Source organism: the organism of the source record quoted next, unplaced genomic scaffold (assembly GCF_019419815.1).
Source record: "Pyrus x bretschneideri cultivar Hongxiangsu unplaced genomic scaffold, Pyrus_bretschneideri_v1 Contig11, whole genome shotgun sequence".
Lineage (NCBI taxonomy): Eukaryota > Viridiplantae > Streptophyta > Magnoliopsida > Rosales > Rosaceae > Pyrus > Pyrus x bretschneideri.
In genome coordinates, this window is record NW_025999402.1 from 13,003 (window position 1) to 25,062 (window position 12,060).

Sequence of the window (12,060 nt, forward strand, 5' to 3'; positions counted from 1 at the left end):
TAAAACACTTGAATTTCTGGTATTTTAAATTGTTTCTAATAAAAGTACTTCTAATAAACACTTGTACACATCCACACTCTCTACATAGGTAATTTTGAATGAACCCTAAATTTGGTGGGTGCCTTTGAAAAAATTAATAAACTTTTAGGCTTAAATATAGTCTACCACCAACATTATCGATATTGTCTTACTTAACACCTATATTAGATATGAGTTTTACATAAAAAGTCTTATAGTGTTATTAGAAGTAGACCTCCCACATATAAGCTGTTATTTAGTTATATTTTCGATCTGAGACTCCATTCTCTAACAAAGATTTTATATTCTTCATGATTTTTCTTCAACAAGACGTAGCATTGAGTGGTGCAGAAAATGAGTGCTACGTATCATTGCAATCACACCCCACTATATTAGTTGTTGTATATAGGGATGGGCAACGGTTATGGCGGGCGGGTAACCACGGTTATTTACCCATAACCGTTTATGCTCATACCCACATAATCATTTACCCGTTGGGTAATTACCTAAACGGTTATACTCATACTCATAACCGTTTATAAACGGTTAACCATACCCATTTAATCGTAACTGTTTAATACCCGTTTACCCATTTACCCTTTTTAACTCGTTTATCTTTTTTTTTTTACCATTACCCATTTTTCATCCGTCTACATGTTTTTTAACAACTTGAAAATTAAAAAAAAAATGTCATAATTTTCTTTATTTTGACAATTAAACACCGTTATAGGTACATTCATCATACATTTCCGTATTTTAATTTTTTAAGTCCTTATACCATTCCAATAATTGAAATAATAATTTACAAACAATATTTTTAACTGTTACCAATGAAGGTAAATATAATATTTGCTAAGTATTATTGGGTTACAAAAATTGTTTAGAAGACATTTCTGTCAAAGCATTTCTGTTAATTTCACGGTTACCCGCAAGAAATTTAAATTAATTTGATGAATTCCTTGATGTTGAGAATCATCATTCCTGTTGCAGTGTTATTGAGAGAAGGACCGATGAATTCCTTGCTAATTTATTGGGTGCTTAGTATTATTGGATCGAGAACATGATTTATGTTAATTTTACATATATAAAATAAATAGGTAAACGGTTACCCGTTTATAACCGCGGTTAATACCCATAACCGCCCATTTAAATTTCGCGGGTAAACAGTTATACCCATAACCGTTTATTTATCTAAACGGTTATCCATAACCGTAACCATTTAATTTAAATGGATGGGTAACCGCAGTTACTCATAACCAATGGATATTTGCCCCTCCCTAGTTATATATCTGTTTTATGGTTTATGTCAAATTGGAATCTCATTGACGTATGCATCTAATCTTTTACCATGTCCATGACTAGGACTAACTTTGGACACACCTTGACGATATGTAGTACGAAGTCAGGAACTCTTCCCTTTTGAAGGAATAAGTCTTGCAGGAAACTTGTGGCAAAGGTAAAGCATTTCAGAGCAATACATCATCGGGCTTTGTACTATGAAGCTTCCAGGAAGAAGTGCTAAAAGAAAAACACAGGGAAAAGATCATGATTCTAATTAGTAGTCGTTGAATATATGCATCATAAATTTGATATATCGCCATCAACAAATAAATAAATTTGATCGATTTATTTATTTATTGTGATGAAAAAGAATATATTACAACCCCAAAACAAAACATAATTTGAATATTAGGTACTACAAACTGATATTGGATCAAAGACATTTTTTTAAGTTAATACAAACACATTTCTATTGCTAATTAAGAGAAAGTGAAAGTTCGAATTCGAGATGTAGTGCGACAAAGAGGAGTGAAATATTCACCACTCTCCCAAAATCATTTATCTGTATATATTAAGAATATGAATTTTTGTTGGTGGCAGTCACCTACTACAACAGATGAAACCTAATATTAATGTGAACGATATACTATAACCTCAACATGTATCAATAGTCATCAATCACTTACGTTAAGCGTCAACAAGACCTAAGAAATGTTATTTATGAGTTATTGCCCAAGCTTGCAAGCATCTACCATAACCACCTCATGCATACGCATGCATGTATATATGCTGGCAACGTAGGCAACGGTTATGATGGATGGGTAACCGCGGTTATTTACCCATAACCGTTTATGCTCATACTCGTATAACCGTTTATCCATTGGGTGATTGCCTAAACGGTTATACCCATACCCATAACCGTTTATAAACAATTAACCATACGCATAACCGCATACTCATTTAACAGTAACCGTTTAATACCTATATATCTATTTACCCTTTTTAACCCGTATATCTTCTTCTTCTTCTTCTTCTTTTTTTTTTTTACCAAAAAAATTGTCATAATTTTTTTTTTTTTGAAATTAAACACCGTTATATGTACATTCATAATACATTTCTGTATTTTATTTTTTTAAGACCTTATACCATTCCAATAATTGAAATAATAGTTTACGGACGATATTTTTAACTGTTACCAATTAAGGTAATATAATATTTGCTAAGTATTCTTGGATTACGAAAACTATTTAGAAGACACTATTCTTGAGTTATAATGTAAAGTATTAACATAATATATATATATATAGTGAGCTACATTATATTATAATTAGCCATATAAACCATGCACTATAGTCAATAGCATTGATCTAAGTTTTGTCCAAAAGAGAATATGGTTTATGTTAATTTTACATATATAAAACAAATGGGTAAACGGTTACCCGTTTACAACCACGGTTAATACCCATAACCATCCATTGAAATTTCACAAGTAAATGATTATATCCATAACAATTTATTGATCTAAACAGTTACCCATAACCGTAACCATAAAGTTTAAATGGATGGATAACTGCAAGTATTTTACTCATCCCTACCCATAACAGGCAACGTCAGATTTTAGGCATTAATGTTGAGGGAATCAAAACTCAACAAAAAAAGCAGAGTTCATGGATCCTGATGTTAGTACACTTTGCATATCGTGAACACAACGAATTTGCATATGCTTTTTTAAATGATGGAATGCAGGTACAGGGAAGGTTCCACTCTTTTGACTAATGACTTTGAAAGTATAAGCTTTTGAAGCAAGCTAGCTTTGAATAATTTTATTAATTTTGCAGCATAATTAAAGGTAATTTAACTTGAATGTTCACATAATCTCGAATCAAAGTTGTTATAACTCGTGGCTGCGGTTCTTTTTGGTGTCTTAATTATTTATTCTTGTTAATCACATTACAGAAATATTCGTTTGATTTTTATGGCAATTAAAGTCAAAATTCCAAAAGAATATGATACTACATTATATTTTGGGTTTACTTTTCTATCTTGAAGGAGTTTTATTAATTATTTTCCAAAGGTGCCATCCGTTGAGAATTGATGATTTTTAGGGTTTAAAATCTATAGATACTTTCTCGTGTCTTAATCTAAGTGCTCATTATTTGTTGCATGAATTTGGTGTTAGTTCAAAAGGTTTTCTTGTTAACATAGTCGTTATTGTAGTCTATTCAAACAAAAAATCGACAAATGAACTACACACACCATTGATATTCTTTCAAATTTTGTAACTAGTTAACGTCATTGTTCTCATTTAACACATTTTCAAAAGTTTAGGAACCAATTTAGGACAAAGTGAAACCACCACCATAATATAGGACCAAATTTATAACTCTTATATTCGTGCAAGCAATATCGATTATATTGTTAGACTGTCATTAAGTAACTACTAATTCAAATATTTTTTTCATTAATTAGTAACGATTCAAATTGTGTCATGTGAAATCATGGAAAGGAATGCTAGATTAAGTAGCAAATGCACATGTGTGACACTGTGAGCAATTGATGCAAATATTCCATGTTTTAAATTGACGCTTTGGCTAGCCTAGTGTAATCAAACATGATTCTAACTATCAATGTTTGTTGGTTTATTTGTTTATATGTCTCGTGTGCTCTGATCGAAAATCTCAATTTTCTCTCTAAACTTGCAACTGCAACTTTTCTCCTCTGTGCTTTCATTTTGTGTCGCGTGTAACCTCATTTCTTGAAATATCGTTAACATGGTGGATGTGGAACTAACATTATATTCTAAATCTGTCATTTTCTTTATTTTGGCTCTAGATCTTGTTCCACATCAACCAAACTAAACAGTTATCCTAACTGACCTGACAAAATGAAATAATTCGAGACGCGAAATATAAGCACAGTGCCAAAGTCACATTCAGAGAGAGAAAATGACACTTCTATCACAAAAAATAGGCCATATAAGTGCCAAAAAAAAAAAAATACCAATCTATGCTTATAAGTCATCACATAACAAATAAACAATTCTCTCGTGTTCGAATTTCCCTCCCAGTAAATCATGTAGAAACTATAATGCTCTTCTCCTCGTGAACCTCCAAGATGGCTTTACAGCTGTGTCTTGTGTTTTATTGAGACAAAAACAAGATCATCACCAAACTATATGGTAAAATTATATTGCCAATTTGTCAGGATTACGTATTCATGTGTATTTGCATGCATATACCACCCAATTTACGGAACCAATGTCCTTCTCCTCCTCACATTTTTCTCTTTCATACCAAAACGGATTCATTTTTGCTAACAAGTCAATTATAATACATTAATTAATAAATTAATTCATTGATTAAACCAAAGGCCAAGATGTTTGATTAAGAAAAAAACCCTCAGAGCTGGTGAGAAGGTACCTTCCTGGTACTGTCGATCTTTGCTTCTTAATCAATTTTTAATTAAATTAACTAATCCTGGAAGCAACCAAGAACAAGCATGGGATTAGCAAGGCAAACCCCAGATTAAAAAAGTACTTAGACCAAGCAAAGAAATAAATTTGGGGTGTGATATCCACACATCATTTTTTTACTTCTCACACACCTTTTTAATTTTTAAACGTCGAATCGGATAAATTGAAGAAAATCAACGGATAAAAGTTAACAAAAAATATATAAGAAGTAAAAAAAGATGTATAGATAACACATCCCATAAATTTTAAAAAATAAGTATTCTGGTGTCCCTGTCAGTTGTTGTATGAGATTTAGATTTATTCCCGAAGTCCCAAGCATATGCTTTTTTGTGTTTGTGGAGGAGACCCAAGAAATATATCACTGTCTTTGGTGGCGCATGCATTACGTATTTTTTTATTCGAGGAATTAGATTAGAGTCCATTGGGATTTATATTTGAATTATTTAATTTTTTTTAGTACAACAATATATTTTACACCAAAAGAATAAGGAAGTTCGGTTAAACCGCACAATGGACAACTTAATTTGGTATTGAATTAGTTATTTATGAGATTCGAGTCTACTTACTTACAAATGAAGAAAAATATCATCAGATCGTAGTACCGAGTGACTTGAATTATTTAATTAAACAAGTTGAAGATTTGAAATAGTTGTTATTGTGGGAAGCAAGGGACTGGGAAATCCCTAGCAAGAAAACAAAAGCAATTGACTTGGAGCCCACTGCAAGAAAAGGGAAAAATGGTTAAGATTTGAAATATTGAAATTGAGGAGTTGAGTTAGTGACTTGAGGAAAAAGTTTGATTGAACCTACCACGAATATTGACCCATCGTTATCACAATAAACATGCGTTTGGTTTGGGAAACAAGTTACAGATAGGTTATTTCATTTTTTTTATTCAAATCTCACATGACAAATGATAATCAATGCGTGTGGAAATCAACCTAAATAACTTTAGTTCCATATACCTCGATCATTAGGTTACACGAAAACACGAGGTTCATATACATGCATGAGTTGACTCTTATAAAAGTTATAACTTGTGTAGCAATGAGAGGAATTGATAAATCTAGTATTGAGTACATAGAGAGATCCTAACAACTTTGTTGTTTTGTTGGTGATATACTAACTTATCACTACTTGTCAAAAGTTATAGAGTTTGAGAGCATCCTAGATAAAACAAATTCACCGTCATGAGATATTTTAATCTATTTTCACAATGTTATGGGTAGAGAAATTTAAAATAATATTATGCTTAAAGTGCTTATTATAAACTTGTTCTATGTAAGCAAGGGTGGATCCATTGAGGGACCCGGATGGTCCTATACCATTCGAAAGCCCGTTAAAGTGCCTATTATAGCCTTCGAGGACCACCCGACGGTCATGATAGGTAGTAAGATGAGATATGCATCTGCATCTGCAACAATAATTATGTTTTACTTTTAAAGAATAAGAAGGCTTTATTTCTTTTAAATGATCTGACAAAAACAACGTTATTTTGAGTCATGTCATTTAAAAAAAAAAAACACAATAGACCCCAAATCCCAATTAAGCTATCCATATTTCTCATTTTGTTCAAAAAACAGTCTCTCTTTCCTCCTAACACGAGACAAACCCAATATCCCCAATTCCCAATTTTTCTTTCAAACCCCTAATTCCCAAAACCAAATCATTCAATTACCTTATTACCCTAACCCCGACAGACCCCATCACGACACCACAACCGCTTCAGCTCTCTCCTCTCCACCATCACCTGGGTTAGAAATTTTGAGTAAAAATATCATTTTATATTGTCTCACATTAGTCACCATCAAAATGTTTTGTTACTTTATAAGGCTTTGTCTTTATTAGAAAGTGATTAGAGTGATGAACCATAGAGAATAAAATTAGGCTCAACTTTGAGTTTGAGCTTTGGGTGTGCTAATTAATTGATAATTAATTGAAAAATTAATATATATTTAATATCAAATAAATATATATATAATTAATGGAAAGGTATCCTCTCTGGATCCCTTCCACATAATCCTCTTTATCAAACAATCTGAGCTCTTTAAATTTGATCCAACGGCTAAAAATAGGGGCCCACTCTAAAAGTTATAATAACTTTAGCCGTCGGATCAAATTTCAAGAGCCCGGATTGTTTGATGAGGAGAATTAGGCTCCGGATCCCTTTCCATAATTAATTATCAAAAAATGAGCCTTGAGGCTAGGGCTCTCATAATTAAATTCATTAATTAATTAATTATTTTGGATATAATTTTTAATTCAAGTGATGGAAGAACACCGCCTTTCTAAGAAGATGTCTCCCAAAAAATGTATCCCATATTCCTACTTGTTGCGAACAGGTATAACTCAATTATATATACATCCTTTTGCATGACATTTAGAACACAGAAAAATCAAATTCATCTTCTACAATCCCAAACCTTCTTACTGAGAGAACCACAAAGAAATTCGCTAGAAGTCTAGTTTTCCGGTGTTGGAATCTAGACTTAGATCGTTGAATCATGATGAAGTAGACGTCCGTAGAACTACAAGCACATAATAGGGATGAAATTCTATTTCAAGGACATTGCAGTATGCAAGCCTCGATCTTCAGTTTGTTTTTTTAATATTGTTTCGTTTAGTTCATACTCTGTTGAATTATTTATTCGCATTTATTATTTATTAGCATAAATAAATTTATCATTGATTGCTGATATTTATCCAATAACCTGGTCCACCTCTCTCCATAACCCCAATTTTCAAATCTTTGTATGTTTTTTTAATCATAATCCAAATTAATAATGTAGGATGTTAAACATTGAAATTGATGTGTATTGAACGCAAATTTTGTGTTGGAACCCTCAGTCCCACATCAGACAGAGAGAGAAGAGAAGAGTGCTTTAAATAGAAATACCCCTCTCTAACTAACATCGAGGCCTTTTGTGATAAAACCCCACACCTGAGGATTGTGCAGGTGGTTAAGTGGGGACAGTATCGGTGTTGTTGGAGTGGGCCCTCGGCCCGTTGACCTGAAAATTTCTACATGGTATCAGAGTCAGGAGGCGGGCCCGTACTGCCACGTGATTGGGTGGGTCCCCGTTGGCCCCGCGTGATTGTCCACGTAGGCCAAAGATGCCACATGTTTGGGTGGGTCCCCATTGGCCCCATGTGATGGGGTGGGTCCCCATTGGCTAGGCCTGGCAAACGGGTCGTGTCTATCGTGTTCGTGTCGTTTTCGTGTAACACCTGTTATCTTAACGGGTCGTGTCGTGTCACACCCGTTATCTTAACGGGTCCTTAACAAGTCGTGTCACTTTACCCAACGGGTAAAGTGACCCGACCCATTATGACCCGTTATGACCCGTTAAGAAAAAAATATATTTTTTTAAAATTTGCACATACCACACATTGCCACATAAATATTACTTCAAAACATTAAAACTTTCTCGTTCAAGTACTATATCTACACTTGAAAATAAAAGCCTAATAAAAAAAATAATACATACACTACTAATATATTACAAATATTAAATGTGCAAGGATAAAAAGTTTTTGTTTTTAAGATTGTAAGTCTTTCTCAAAAGTTTACACCTCCATTTACAAAATCTTCAATTTACATTGATCATCATGAAATTGTATTCAATTTACACCTACATCTATATAATTATTATAGTTTTTACTTTTTAGGGATATAAAATTATTAAATTAATGTATATAATTATTAATATTATAGTTGATTCATACTTTTATTAAATATATAAATTATAACATAAGATTTTGTGATATCCACATCCACTAGTGTAAATATTTTAAATTGAAGATCAAATTCATTCTTTGTATTCATATAGGGTCAAGGAGTGTAGCTGTAAAAATTCATCAAAATCAGAGTTAAAATAACCGTTAAATCTTGATTTTTCGTTTATAACCGTTGAAAAGCTTTGTCTCGTTACTTGATCTCTGAATGTTTTTTTTTTTGTGATTTTTTGCTGATGTGATCTCCAAGCATATACAAACAATTTTGACGGTTTGGATCGTTGAAATTAGTTTTGGAGAATTCGTAAAACGATAGATTGACTAACACTTAGAGTTTATTTATACTTTCATTAAGTATAACATAAGATTTTGTGGTATCCACTTGTGTAAAAATTTTAAATTGAAGATCGAATTCATTCATTGTATTCATATAGGGTCAAGGAGTGTAGTTATAAAAAATCATCAAAATCGGAGTTAAAATAACCGTTAAATCGTGATTTTTCGTTTATAACCGTTGAAAAGCTTTGTCCCGTTACTTGATCTCTGAATGTTTTTTTTTTTGTGATTTTTTGCTGATGTGATCTCCAAGCATATACAAACAATTTTGACGGTTTGGATCGTTGAAATTAGTTTTGGAGAATTCGTAAAACGATAGATTGACTAACACTTAGAGTTTATTTATATTTTTATTAAGTATAACATAAGATTTTGTGGTATCCACTTGTGTAAATATTTTAAATTGAAGATCGAATTCATTTATTGTATTCATATAGGGTCAAGGAGTGTAGTTATAAAAAATCATCAAAATCGGAGTTAAAATAACCGTTAAATCGTGATTTTTCGTTTATAACCGTTGAAAAGCTTTGTCCCGTTACTTGATCTCTGAATGTTTTTTTTTTGTGATTTTTTGTTGATGTGATCTCCAAGCATATACAAACAATTTTGACGGTTTGGATCGTTGAAATTAGTTTTGGAGAATTCGTAAAACGATAGATTGACTAACACTTAGAGTTTATTTATACTTTTATTAAGTATAACATAAGATTTTGTGGTATCCACTTGTGTAAATATTTTAAATTGAAGATCGAATTCATTCATTGTATTCATATAGGGTCAAGGAGTGTAGTTATAAAAAATCATCAAAATCGGAGTTAAAATAACCGTTAAATCGTGATTTTTCGTTTATAACCGTTGAAAAGCTTTGTCCCGTTGCTTGATCTCTGAATGTTTTTTTTTTGTGATTTTTTGCTGATTTGATCTCCAAGCATATACAAACAATTTTGACGGTTTGGATCGTTGAAATTAGTTTTGGAGAATTCGTAAAACGATAGATTGACTAACACTTAGAGTTTATTTATACTTTCATTAAGTATAACATAAGATTTTGTGGTATCCACTTGTGTAAATATTTTAAATTGAAGATCGAATTCATTCATTGTATTCATATAGGGTCAAGGAGTGTAGCTATAAAAAATCATCAAAATCGGAGTTAAAATAACCGTTAAATCGTGATTTTTCGTTTACAACCGTTGAAAAGCTTTGTCCCGTTACTTGATCTCTGAATGTTTTTTTTTGTGATTTTTTGCTGATGTGATCTCCAAGCATATACAAACAATTTTGACGGTTTGGATCGTTGAAATTAGTTTTGGAGAATTTGTATGCCATCAATCAAGTTCCGTGTGTGTGTGTGTGTATATATATATTTATTAAGTAGATTTAAATCTATTTATTTTGTACGTATAAATTATAATTGACTGGTACACGGAATAGTACATACATCACGTGTCACGTGTGTCATTACAAAAATAGTGAGATATGTCATGACAGTCATGTATGTGATAAAAAGTTAATAACTTAAAAAAAAAAAAAAATTTCTCACCACTTCTATTAATTTTCATTTTTCCCTCTCTTTTTTGTTTCCTTTTCAATTTTTTCTTATCATTTTCACTTTTCCCTCCAACATCTTTCTCTAATTCCCTCACTTTTTTGTTTCATTTTCAACTTTTCTTAACATTTTCATTTTCCCTCCATTTTTTTTTTCAAAAATGGCAGCAAGTTGGCAACGGCAAGAAATTGATTATTGAAATTTGAATGGAAAGAAATCACATCAAATTTCAATGGATGCAAAATCATGCAATGCATCATGCATATTAAATTATTAATTAATAATTATTATAGTTTTTATAAAATTTAATATATATATATAATTATTATAGATAGACTTAATATTTTGGGGGTATAATTATTATAATTATTATAAATTTTATAGTTAATTTAATATATATATATATATATTTATTATAATTTTTAGGGGTATAAAATTGTAAAATTAATGTATATAATTATTATAGTATTTTTTTAGGGTTATAAAATTATAAAAATAATATTCTGCTTATCGTGTATCGTGTTACCCACGTGTATACCCGAACCAACCCGTTATCTTAACAGGTGCTTATTGGGTTACCCGATAACGACCCGATTCGTTATCGTGTCGACCCAAACACCTGTTAATTTCGTGTCGTGTCGTGTCGGGTTATCGGGTCGTGTTAGAAATTGCCAGGCCTACCATTGGCCCCACGTGATTGGGTGAGTCCCGACATGGCTCCACGTGATTGCCGATGTGTTGAAATTCACGTGTGACCCATAAGTGGGGTCTCACGTGCGGGGGAGTGTTGGAACCCCCAGTCCCACATCGGACAGAGGGAGAAGAGAAGAGTGCTTTAAATAGAAATACCCCTCTCTAACTAACATCGAGGCCTTTTGTGATAAAACCCCACACCTGAGGATTGTGCAGATGGTTAAGTGGGGACAGTATCGGTGTTGTTGGAGTGGACCCTCGGCCCGTCGACCTGAAAATTTCTACATTTTGTTTTTTAATAGATTATAGTGTTTTATTTGGTCGAAAATAATAAATTTCATTAATGATTGGAAATTACAGCTCTACATAAAAAACAGAGACAAAAGCAGTAAAAAAGGCCAAGTAAAAGGAGAAAACCCAAGGTTGAAGTCGAAGATAACATATAGCACCACACCAACCCCAAAATTGAAAAAGCACCCGAGCTAAAAAGTAAACCTAACAGTGTTGAGTCAACCAAAACATTAAAAGCCGCACCATCCACAACCACATATGCAAAGGAGGTTAGAAAAGGTAACAGAGGAGAGGAAGGGCAAAGGAGGTGTGTAATTTGTTTGTTACAACGTGAGTGGTACCATACTTCGCCTAAATTTGTCGGGGTGCTGGTTTGACAGTGGGTAGGGAGGGATGAGTCTTGTGGCAAGATCGGATCCAACACTCTAAAATCTAAAACATGGTTATGGGAGGGAAAATATGAGGGATAGCAAGGGGGATGAGAGATGAAGGGATGCGCTGGGAATGGGGAATGTGGGTAGAGGGCAGGGATTTGAAAATTAAACCTAAGGCTTGGAGAGAGGGTGGAGGAGATGAGGAGCTGGAGAGAAAAGGCAAAAAAGAGGAAAAGAAGTGGCGATGAACGTCGAGAAATTATGCCAACAACTCTTAAACTAGCGACAGAGTTGGCGGTGGTGAGCGAGTC